A 12,872-nucleotide genomic window follows, 5' to 3' on the forward strand; every position below is an offset into this window, starting at 1 on the left:
GGACCTCTTTCTAGGTCCCACCTCTTCAGGGTTCCATTGCCTCTCAAAAGCACATGCTGGGGACCAAGACTTTGACACATGGACATTTGGGGTACACTTACAATCCAAACTATAGCAAAACATAATAATAGCAATCCCTCCCATTGGTTTCTCAATTTAAGTGCACAAAGATCTTTCAAATAATGTACAAAACCACTGCATAATGCCCAGTACAGAGCGATCATTCAATAGACAGAAGTTCTCATCCTTCCTCCCCATGACCTGGTTTCTCCCATTTCCTTGTTCAGGGACCAGTCTGCATCCAAGTCTACATTTGCAATGCCATCTCTTTCCCAGGGCCTGACCACACTTCCACTCCTTCCTTGGGCTGCAAAGCTGAGCTCCCCTCCCAACTCAAACCTGGGGGCAAGGGAGCAGCTCAGCCTCATGTGTTTTGGGGGGGTCTATCCAGGTAACTCACACTATTTCAGGTACAAAAATCAAACTTGTTTTCTTCCCAAATCCAGCCCTGCCTTTGAACTTCTCCATGTCCATGAATAGCACCATTGTCCCTCCAGCCATGCAGTGTCAGAATTCCAGAATATCTTTACTTTTCCAGGATCTCACTCTTACAAAAAGGTTATGGTGTTCAGCAGATTCTACCTCCAGAGGGTTTTATTCTGCCCCCCCTTATTCCTTTGTCTCTGTTACTGCCCTGGATAAGACCTCTCAACAACCAGCCATTGCCGCACTGAGCCCACATCTCACTGTGACTTTCCTTGACTCCAAACTTCTCTCGGTCCCTCATTACCTAGTGAACTAAGTAGGGCTGAAGTGCTCCCTGGGGGCTGATCATGTGACTCATGGGTAGGGTGCTTCTGGGTTCTATCCTTAGAAGGAAGGAAGGAAAGAAGGAAGGAAGGAAGGAATGAGTTTTCCCTGAAGACATTGGCTTGCCTGCAGTTCTAATGCAAAAGGCACCCCCCCAAAAAAAATGTCATGTGGGGAGAAATAGCCTTGTTTTTATGTAAAATCATGGTAGGAATATCCATCGTAGTTCAGACCATGAAGCCAAACTTAGAGAAGTGTTCTTGGGCCCTGAATTGGAAAACCAACAGAACCGATATGTAATATCTTAAAAAGCTTAGTTTATCTCGCGGGCAAACAACTGTAAGAATGGGCAGTGAATGACCAAGCTACACTACTCAGAGAGCCCAGGCTGGGTGGGTTGTATCCAGTCTTTGATTCTCACATCAGACAAGGTCATTGAGTGCTTTATATGTCCCTTTAGGTCCCTTTGAAGGGTACTGGACCACAGGCCATTGTTATTAGAAGGCCCAAATTATCCAAGCTCTGGCTCCTGTTGGCTTTGTGGTCTTTCTTGACCAGGTCCTTTGGTTTTTTCTGAGCCTCAGGGTCCTCATCTGTAAAATGGGAGCAAACCTACCTCGAATAATTTTGAAGATAAAATCAGGCAATTACAATGAAAACTAAAAACATTTTGTAGTCTACAAATTAATCCACTTACCTACTTCAAGGGACTTGTTATTGCTGCTGTCATTGCTATTGTATCAGTAATGGCAGGGCTTTGGTGTTGCCCCCAATGTTTGTTTCTTCAGCTATCAGTACTGATAATTAACAGTTCTTGAGCATTGATCATGCACTACTGTGTTACATGCTTTAAACCCATTGTCTGTTTTAACCCTCATCTCAGCCTTATTTTGCCAATGATGACAAGAGGGCTCAGGGAGATGATACAGTTGCATGAGGTCCCATGTTTATAAGCATTGGTGGGATTTTTCTGATCCACGGCCCACATCCTTTCCATCAAATTGCAAATTGCTAGGTGACAGCAGGTAGATGGTTAAACCTAATCTCATCCATTCGTTCATGCAATAGATATTTTTTGAATTCCTATTACTGTCACACAGCATAAACAACTTAGGTAATGTCAATGGATCAAGCGGCCCTCTGCCAGGAGGAAGAGCTGCACTGGAGACCTTAGATCCTGCTTTCAAGTTAACCAAGTTCAAGTGCATTTGTACATTTCACAATATCATAGTTTTAAGAACTGGAAATACCTTGTTTTACCGACAGGATGGCTAAGGTCCAGCAAGGATGATGAACTTGACCAAGGCCAGCGTTGTAAATGAACGGTAGAGCAACGACTAGAAATTGTAACTCAAACGTTTTCTGACTCAAAGGTCAGAGCTGCCTTACTGACAGCAGCCAAGGCAAATACAGGTGGCCAGACCTGCCCCAACACGACAAAATGTACATATGCATTTGAGCACGATGCTTCTGGAGCTTTGAATGTCTTCTCAGACACGTAGGGTTAGGAGGCTTAAGTTAGACTGAAGTAGGGACTCACTGGGCATTAGCCTAGTAATCTCCAGGCCTCGTGTCCAGTCTTTGGTTGACTAAGCAGCAGGGTCAACACTGGTGCCCAAGCCCTGTCCCAGCTAAAGGAGGAAAAGCACCAAAAAAAAAAAAAAAAAACCCTATCATCCTCGTTTTTACAGTTAGGAAAAGTAATTGTTGCTCAAGTAATTGGTGAACTTGGATTTGACATTCAGGTCTAATTCCACAATAGGATCTCTTTTCCAATAGCATTACCTCAGGCAACTCATGACCTTTTGTTGATCAGTTTTCCCACAAGAGATAAACAAGAGGTACCCACACATTTTGCCTGCCTCCAGTGGCTGTTGTGACAATCATGGTGTAATGGATAGAAAATCACTTTTTAAATCGTTATAGATGCAAATGAAATAATACGGATACATCTAGATATGGACATAAACTTTACATGGAGCTAACATGCTGGATCTGGAGGCCATTTAGTATCTAATCCAATCATCTGATTTGACCATTCTTGAAACTAGTCTCATGAAGCTGGGTGGTTGCAGAGTCAGGACTAGAGTTCACAGATTTTGGTTTCCATTCCAGGGCTCTTTCCCCAAGGGACCTCGAGGAATTTGCAGAGCTGGATAGAAAAGTGGCTGCTGTGTTTCTGTGGTCCCCCCTCCAAGCCTGCTGTGAGGGGGAAAAGGCATCCTCATAAGGGGCAGAGGAAGGACCCCCAAGAAAAAGGAAGCCCAGGGGCAGAGCTGAAGCAGAGGAGAAAGACTGTGACCGCTGGTGTGGGGACATGGGCACAGGAGCCCACGGGGCACACAGCCAAGGCAAGGCCAGAATTCTCCATGGAGGGCAGCCTGGCGATTACCTGGCTTTACTTTTAAGACAGGGAAACTGAGACCCAGAGATGGCCTTGTTCAAAGTCACACAGCAGTTAGGAAATCGGAGAGGCTTTCTGTTTCTAAGAATAGGTTGGCGGGTTCTGAAGTTAAGAGGCTGATGAAAACACAAGAATAGTATGGCCTAGGCATCCGAAGCCACCCTCACCATGAAAATACATAAAAGTTCTGGCTAAAATATATAAGGGATCCCTCAAATGCAGCGGTCATCAATTTCTACCCAGCTTGTCAGACCTCAGGTGACCTGTCCCCAGGCCTACCTGAGCAGCATCTCTTAGCACTGGGCCCCTGGGCTGTGACACTGGATGTGGGCACAAGAGAGGCTTCCTCTTTTATTTGCCATTGCTCTAAGCCCCCCAGTCAAACCCGCAAGCTCTCATGCCCCACAGGTGAACAAGGTCAAGTCCTCCTCTGAATGTCTCCCGGGTGGATGTCCTCTCCCCCTGCCCAAGATGCTGTCCTGCATCTTCCTTCCCAGAGTTCTGTGCCCGCCACTCTGGTGCCCTCACTTAGTCCTAACTCTTTTTTCTCCTCTGATAGTTACCGTCCAACCATGTGGAAATGCCCGTTTCTCAAGCATGGCTGTGACCTCTGAGTCCTCCTGGCTTTCAACCCATCTCCTCTCCTGAGCAGAGCGCCTCTCCCCACCTTCCCTGCCTGCAACTCCTACTCAACCTAAAGACCTACTGGAGAGTTTCCTCGGCTGTGGCAAAGTCAGAAGTTCCCTCCTCCTGGTCCCTTTTGGGAAGAGGTTAAGCCTAACTCAGCATTGACTCCTTGGTGTGGGGCACATTCTGGACTCTGGTTAACCATCTGTGGAAATCTACCCTGGGGAAAGAAGGCTGAGCTAAGGACTCACCAGAGCCATGGGGGTGTCCTGCCTCGTGACCCCTGAGGCTGGGCTGAGCTTCCAGGTCCTCTGTGTGTGTGGTGCAGAGTCACACCCCTGGGTTGTGAGACTCCATTCACATTCCAGCCTTGCAGCCTCCTTCCTTGCTGTCTTCCTTCAGTTATTCAGCAGCTAGGGGCATTGTGGTGTGTCAGTTTAGCTAAGCTGAACTGCACTTCTGACCCCCGTGATAAACTCTTTTTCTCCATAGCCCACAGATGGGACCCCAATAGATACTGTGTGACAAGTACCTCCTAGACACTAGGGATGGGAAAAGAAACAAGCCATCACCCTCTGGGATCTCAGAGTCCCCGGCTGTACCACTCAGGGGAGCAATTAGATGATCGTTAAGATTCTCAGCTGCTCTTCAACTGTATGACTGGACAAGCCCCCACTTCCAAAGCACATGCATGGGTTTAGGGAACTCATTCATTCCTCCCAGAACATGGTGCTGTGAGTCAGATACTGACCCAGAAACCACGCTCGGATGATTCTGGGGCTGTGTGTGCCCAGGGATAAAAGAGAGACCTTTGGATTCTGACCACCAGTGAGTTCAGCCAATTACATGCTATTTAGTTGTTTTTGTTCATCTTGAGGTCAGAGAGCTCCTGGGCTCCATGCAGAAAGTAGGGGGTGGGCAAAACTTCCTCGGTACTGTGCTTCTCAAGCTTGTCAGCAGGGAAGGAACAGCCTTTTTTAAAGAATTTCCAATTCGTCACTTGATTGACACTTTCATATTTCATAAAATATGAATAAAAAAGAATCATTGGGAAAATGAAACTCAATCATAAAAAAAGAGAATAGAATAATGTCACTAGAGACTAGGGATTGGGGGGGGTTGGAAAAGTGACAGAAAGAAGTGAGATAACAGATATCAAAATACAATTAGAGGAATCAGTTCTGGTGATCCACAGCCCAGTAGGGTAACCATAGTCTACAATTGATGCTCTATTTCAAAATAACTGGAAGAATTCAAAAGTTTCCAACACAAAGAAATGAAATGAAATGTTTGAGGAGATGGAAATGCTGACTGCTCTCGTTTGATCATTATGTATTATATACATGTATGGAATTGTCATACTGTACCTCATTAAAGGGGTACAAATATTATGTGTCATTTTTTTTTTAAATTTTAAAAGGAAACTGAAATATAAAAAAGATGCCAATATTTTAGCTCAGATTTTTTTATTAATGTTTACAGGCAAAAAATTATTCCGTCAAGTTGCTAAAACATTTCTGAAGGTCTACTTCTCAGTTCTCTCACTTCTCAGAGACAGACAGCAATTTGTGGGCAGGTACTGACTTTGGAGTAAGGCTCCCTATGCCCGGTGGGCTGGGAAGAGACCCCAGCTGGTGATGCGTAGGCTCAGCGTCTGAGGTTTCTTGTTCTTCTGGTGCTAAACGAAGAAAACAGGTCTTGGAGTCACTCACTCTGTGACCAGGCCCTTCCAGATCTCAGGTTTCTCATCTGCAAAATGGAGCACAGGTAGAAAGACAAGGTGACACACGTGAGGGCACCTTGTGAACACTTGGCATTGCGTGGTGCACAGCAGCAGGGCCTAGGCTGGGCGTTGGCTGTGGCTGCTGATTCCTAGTTGGTAAAAGAACTCGTCCAGGAGCACATTTTGGGAGTCCTAGGAGCAGAGGCAGAGCTGGAGAGATGGGTGGCATCTTGCTGGGTCCAGCGTCCGATGAAGAACTCTTGAGGTCTGTCTACTGGGTATGAAGGGCCTGTGCCTCCCACAGACGTGGAAGAGCACGGGGAAGACTGTGAGACATCCTGCAGGCTCGGGGTGCTGAGGTCTGCAGGCAACAGGGCACTGGGACTTTGGGAGTGGGGAAGAGGTCCCTTTGAGAAGGATGGGATCCTCTGCAGTGCCTGCTAACAGGGGCAGTAGTGAAGCATGCTCTTCAAGGAAGCGAAAATGGACAAGTTTGTGAGCACAGACGAGACTCTCTGGTCCCTGTTATAACTGGGCAGAAACTTGATCTCCAGTGTGCATTCTCAAAGGGGCCATGGTGCCTCTAAAGGGGGGAGAAAAAAATCTTATTCTTTTTATATATAAAATAGATGTACAGTGTGCATATTGGCTCGCATCTGCAATCCCAGGGACAATGGAGGCTGAGGCAAGCGGATCTTAAGTTCAAGGTTAACCTCAGGAATTTAGCATGGCTAAGCAACTTAATGAGACACTGACTCAAAATAAAAAATCACTGTGAGTCAGTGATTAAGCAAGCACCTCTGAGTGGTTAAGTACCAAAAAAATAAAAATAAAAAAATAAGAGAAAGAAAGAAAAGGAAAAAAAATACCCCACAGATGTGTAAACCAATACAGTAGTTAGTTATTATTTATCCACCATTTAATTTTCTGAGGTTTCAATTACCCACAGTCAACCACATCCCTCAAATATTATTGGTATATTGTTATAATAGTTTTATTCTTTAGTAGTCATTATTGTTACTCTCTTAGTGTGCCTAATTTGGAAGTTGAACTTTACCATAGGTGTGTCCGTACATGAGTGAACATGGTGTGTGTGTTATTCAGCACTATCTGAGAACTCAGGCACCTGCAGAACAGCTGGGATCAGAACTCCTGCCGTTCAGGGGAGACTATGGTAAACAGCTTATCTGTGGTGTTAACATTTCCAGGGGGGGTTCCATCAGGGAGAGAAACATCTCAATGGCTCCTTAGGGGTCCAATAAGGAAAAAGAAGGACACACCACCCAGGGCTCTGCAGAACTGCACTATGTAGGGAGAAGCCAGTGCCATTTTTTACATGTGCTGTGAACTCACGGGCGTCCCCCAGACTGGTGAGACCCAGGGATAACCGAATTGCATTTTTAGTAACAACAAACCCCAAACTCCTGAGCTCCCTGTGCAAGGAAGGGGGGACATTGCAGCCCTGCCCACGCCCACCACTCTACTGTACCAGGCCGGTCTCTTCTGGAGCCCTGATGCATCCACGAGTCACCCTTGGCTCATTGTGATCTCAGAACTATTTTAAGAAGCTGGTGTTTCCCCCCTAGGCGCTGCATGAGAGAACCTGGGAGGACTGGTGCCAACTGTGGTTAGCCTTTTATTTATTTTTTAGTTCTCAGCGGACACAACATCTTCGTTGGTATGTGGTGCTGAGGATCGAACCCGGGCCGCACGCATGCCAGGCGAGCGCGCTACCGCTTGAGCCACATCCCCAGCCCCTGTGGTTAGCCTTAATGAGCAAGTCTCTGCTCTTATGCCAGCTTCCAGAATGGCGCCTCAAGCCTTCCTTTCTCGCCCTGGCTTCAGCCCTGCAGATACTCTGGTGGATCCGTAACGGCAAGGCAGGGGAAATCGCCCTCCCTCCCCACTCATGTGTGGGCCAGCACACTCCCAGGGAGCCTCCCGACAGTCTCTCTGCTCCATTCAGCTTGAGTGATCTTAAAATACAGGTTGGATCCTGTCATTCTCAGGCTTAAAACCTCTCTCTTTTTCCAAAGTTCAAAATCTTCATGTCAGGCCTGCTTGTGGGTTTTGGAAAGTCAAGTTTATTCCCGTTTCATGGCCTTTGTCCAGACCTCTGCTTAAAATGTTCCTCCTTGTCCCGTGCCCACGTCTGGCTCAAAAGTTTCCCAGAGTTTTCGCTACCCACCCCCGACCACCTCTGCTTGTTCCCGCCACCCTGTTTGTTTCCTCCATAACACATAGTTGTCGTGCTTTGTAATGGTTGGTTTGCTGGTTCATAATTGTTTCTCTTCCCACTAGACTGTTAATTTCCTGAGGGTGGGGACCAGGTCCATCTTGCCCGTTACTATATATTCAACCCCGAGGAGAGTGCCCAGCACATACCAGGCATTCAGTAATTATTTGTTGAGTGGGTCGAGCATGCATGAGCAGATGCTGCCCAACAAGAAGGGGCAGGCTGGGACAAACCAAAATGCCAGGGTCAAGGGGGAGGAAGCTGCCTCCTAGGGGGTCTCCTGCCCTAGCACTGCCTTTGAGGATCCATAGGGTCAGCTAACAAGAAGAGGCTGGGGCTGGGGATGTGGCTCAAACAGTAGAGCGCTCGCCTGGCATGCGTGCGACCTGGGTTCAATCCTCAGCACCACATACAAACAAACATGTTGTGTCCGCCTAAAGACCAAAAAAAATTAAAAATAAAAACTCTCTCTCTCTCTCTCTCTCTCTCTCTCTCTCTCTCTTAAAAAAAGAAAAAAAAAAAAAGAAGAGGCTGAGGACAGAAAGGGTACTGCCCAGTGTTTTCCAGGGTATAGCCCCCCAGGGGCCTGGGGGAATTCCCTGGCTTCATGATCTACCAATCCGCATTGGTAATGATCTAGAAGGATAAGTCTACCCAGTAGATCCACTCAATTAACTGGTAGGAAAGGTGGTTCCTCCTTGGACAGCTCCCAAAGGCTGGGAAGGAGGGCAGAGGAGGTGTGGTCGACACTCCTTGGTCCAGTGATGTGAACAGCTCTGGTGGGCTTCTGGGGGACTTTTTACTTTCAGGGCACTGTTTTGACTTCCTTGACATTTCCATGAAAACATATCCTCTCAACTTAACTTGGCCACATTAGTTTCATTGTGCTTTTAGTAACACGGGTGGGTTTGGATTTTCAAGGAATTTTTATGGGCTTCAATCTCCCTAATTCAGCCAACCAAATTGTCTGTGCAATGCTCTGGGGAAGAAAACCAGAAAGAAAAACGTGACAAATATCTAGTGTATACCGGAATTGTGCAGGACGGATACACACAGACACACACACACACACACACACACAATCTCATTGACGAGTCACTACCTGTGAAGTAAGCTTTATTATTCCTGTTTTACAAAAGAGGAAACACAGAGTCGAGATTAATAAAATAATTTACCCCAAACCACACTTATTAACTTAAAAAAACCTATCATGGGTTCTTCGACAGAAGAGCTTGTTTTTTTTTTTTTTTTAAGAGAGAGAGAGAATTTTATTTATTTTTTAGTTTTTTCGGTGGACACAACATCTTTGTTTGTATGTGGTGTTGAGGATTGAACCCGGGCCGCACGCATGCCAGGCGAGTGCGCTACCGCTTGAGCCACATCCCCAACCCAAGAACAGCTTGTGTTTTGAAGTCTGAAGGATATCAGAGAAAACATTTGTAGTTGGATTGAATGTGGATCCCCACTATAAAATTCATGATCAAAATGGTCTCATGGGAGAGAATTCAGTGCTAATAGAGCCAAACAATATCTATTGATCAGCCAGCAGATGTGTGTTGAAGATTAAAGGAATTCAGGGGCCTGGAGTGGAAGCTCAGTGGACCAGGAGGCCTGAGTTTAGTCCACCCTCACTTTTCACACTTTGGGGCTTTTAAGCTGTCCCCTCTCGGCCTCGGTTTCCCCAAGAGGGCACCAACAAGACCCTCAAAAAGTTCCAGATTTTGGACATTTTGAGCTTTAGATTCCCAGATTAGGGATGCTCAACTATTCCAAAATCTGAAGCACTTCTGGTCTTAAGCATTGTGGGAAAAGGATGCTCAATTTGTGTCACTTATCAAGTCCCTGCTAGCTCAGGTGTCCCATCTATGAATCACTGGCCAGGTCCAAGGCTCACTTTAGCAACCCTGGACTCGTGAGCACCTTTCTTGAATTCTTTCCTGACCAGCATTACCACATGTCCTGGTTCCAAGCCACAAAATCTCGAGGTCCCATTTCCCCCTCTATCACCCTCACCCCAGTATTCTTTCCTGTGTGTTGTTCAGATTTCACTGATTCTGTCCATCCTGCCTGTCCTCTCCTGCCTGGCTCAGGTTTGCAGTTGCTTTCCAACTGGTCTCTGCCTCTGAGCCTGGGTTCTGGAACAGTCTGTGGGTGCTGCCAGACTGATCCTATTATGAGACCATGAAACTCTTCTCGCTGTCCTCCTCCTCCGGAAGCCACGGCCCTGCTCTTCTAATTCCCCCAGCTCTGGTCCCGACTCAACCTCTCTGACTATTAGTTAATCCCTTGGCCTTCGTTCCTTAGTCTATTAAAAAAGGAGAGTGGACAAGGTCCTGCTCAAAGTTCCTTTAGTCTAAAAATGCCCCAGCTCTCCCAGAGCCACACAGAGTTGCCGGCAGCCTGGTGTGGACCAACCTCAGCCCGCCTCCTCACTGTGGAGGCCGGTGTGAGTTTGGGAATAAAGAATTGCTGTTTGAATCTACAAAGCTGTGAGTGGCTCGTGATCTTGTGCCCAGCCAAGACATTGGCATTTGGTGGCCCGTAGGGGGAACGTCTGAAACTTGGAGGTAAGTGAAATTGCTCGCCCCTGAGGGAAGGCGAGAGAATGGGTGACCATTTCAAAAAACAATGTGTTCTTGTTTTGGTTTGTTTCGTTTTTGTTTCAAGCTGCCTATCCCTAGAAATTTCTCAGGCAAAATGGGAAAAATGGTTGGCTCAAGGTTTGAAGTTTGTCGGCCCCGTGGAAGAGAAAATTGATACAGCTAATTTTTATTCAGTTTTTGTTTCATTCAGTTTCGGTTTTGTTTTGTGTTATCTTATTGGGTTGCGTTATCTTTATAGAAGATTAGAAATTAGTAAAAAAGAAACCGAAAAGGTGTTAAGTAAATTGTTAGAGGTTCAGACCATGGAGAAAGACATTTTAGATCAAGCAAGAGAGAAGGTCTCTCGAGCTAGTCAGACAGAGGAAGAAAATTTAAAGGAAAAGGGGTTATTAGGAAAAAGGCCACAACAAGAGGCTGTTACCAACTCCGATTTATTACCAGAGGGTGTAATTCAACCAACAGCCCCACCGATGGAGACAGCTGAGTGGCCCTCAAACCCCATAGTTGATAAGTGGGATCCTGAGATAGGACCTCAAAGATTAGCATGCCCTGTACTTGAACAGGTAGGAGGGCAGCAAGTTCACCGTGCTTTAGATTTTAAAACAGTGAAGCAGTTAAAGGAGGCTGTAACAACCTATGGTCCTCAAGCCCCCTTCACAGTAAGCATGGTCGAGTCCATTACTAACTTGGACATGACGCCAGCAGATTGGGCTAGCATGTGTAAATCTGTGCTAAATGGAGGACAATATTTGTTATGGAAGGTTGTCAATGAGGAATTTTGCACGGAGACAGTTAGGCGAAATGCAACAGCCGGTTACCCTCAAAGAAATCTAGATATGTTGTTAGGAAAAGGACCTTATGAGGGTCAATGGCAACAAATTGAATATGATCCTGCTGTATATGCACAAATTGCTGCAGACGCAGTTAGGGCATGGAAGACTTTACAAGGACAGGGAGATTAACAAGGTCAGCTATCTAAGGTAATACAGAGACCTAATGAACCTTACGCTAACTTTGTAGATAGGCTTATTCAAACAGCTGCCAAAATTTTGGGGGATACAGAACAAGCAATGCCATTAATAAAACAACTGGCTTATGACCAAGCAAATCGTTGCTGCAGAGAGGTTATTAGACCATGGAGACATGAAGATTTAAACACATATATTAAATTATGTAGAGATATTAATGAACAAGGGCAAGTTTTGGCAGCTGTGGTACAACAGGCTTTAGATGCCAGGCCAGAAACATGCTATAATTGTGAACAAACAGGACATTTTAAAAGGAGTTGCCCCATAAGAGGAGGGTTTAACAAAACTAGAAATCAAAGGAATAGAATACCGGGTATTTGCCCACGATGCCGTAGAGGGAGACATTGGGCTAATGAATGCCGTTCTCAAACCACCATAGAAGGTACTCCTTTATCAAAAAACGGACAAGGATCAGGTATTTACCCACAATATTGTGGAGAAAGGCATCAGGCTTCATTGCCAAAAAACGGACTGGGGGGCCCAATGCTCTGGGGCCCACAACCACAAATATACGGAGCACTGGAGGAACCCAGCAACACCATCAGAGTGGTGCCCAGGACACATTGTCCATTAGATCCCTCATCAGACAAACCCGAGGGAGCACAGGGTTGGACATCTGCGCCTCTGCCAGAGCAGTACTAACTCCAGAGATGGGAGTTCAAATCATTCCTACAGGAGTAAAAGGACCTCTTTCCCAAGGAACAATAGGCTTATTATTGGGACGTAGTTCATCTACATTAAAAGGACTTATGATAAGTCCTGGGGTAATTGATCCCGATTATGTAGGTGAAATAAAAATTATAGCTAGTTCTCCAGGAGGTATATCAGTAATTTCACCTGGAGATAGAATAGCACAGTTGTTAATAATACCCAGCCTACATAATAAATTCTCTAGTCATAATGTAGAAAGAGGTTCCAGGGGATTAGGCTCCACAGGTGTAGATTGGGCTATGCTGTCTTTAAATTTAGATTCTCGCCCAATGCTAAAACTAAATATTCAGGGTCATGAGTTTAATGGACTACTGGACACAGGTGCTGACCTTAGCATCATATCTCTTCAAGAATGGCCAAAACATTGGCCATTACAACCAGCCACTCAAACGCTTCGAGGCCTAGGAGTGGCGACTAATCCCCATAGAAGTGCTATGGTATTAGATTGGAAGGATCCTGAAGGATGTGAAGGAACTATACAGCCATATGTATTAGATCATCTTCCCATAAATTTATGGGGACGAATGTCCTAGATCAACTAGGTTTGACATTAACAAATAACATCAATCCTAATGTGCCCACTACTAGGGCTAGACAAGGTGTTAGGAAAGAAAAAGGATTAGGAAAACAAGAACAAGGTATAGCAGCACCAATTCAAATAGATCAAGGAACAGACAGACATGGGTTGGATTTTCAGAAAAGGCCACTGAGACAATCAAAATTACTTGGA

The sequence above is a fragment of the Urocitellus parryii genome, chromosome 4, assembly GCF_045843805.1.
Source record: "Urocitellus parryii isolate mUroPar1 chromosome 4, mUroPar1.hap1, whole genome shotgun sequence".
Classification (NCBI taxonomy): Eukaryota; Metazoa; Chordata; class Mammalia; order Rodentia; family Sciuridae; genus Urocitellus; species Urocitellus parryii.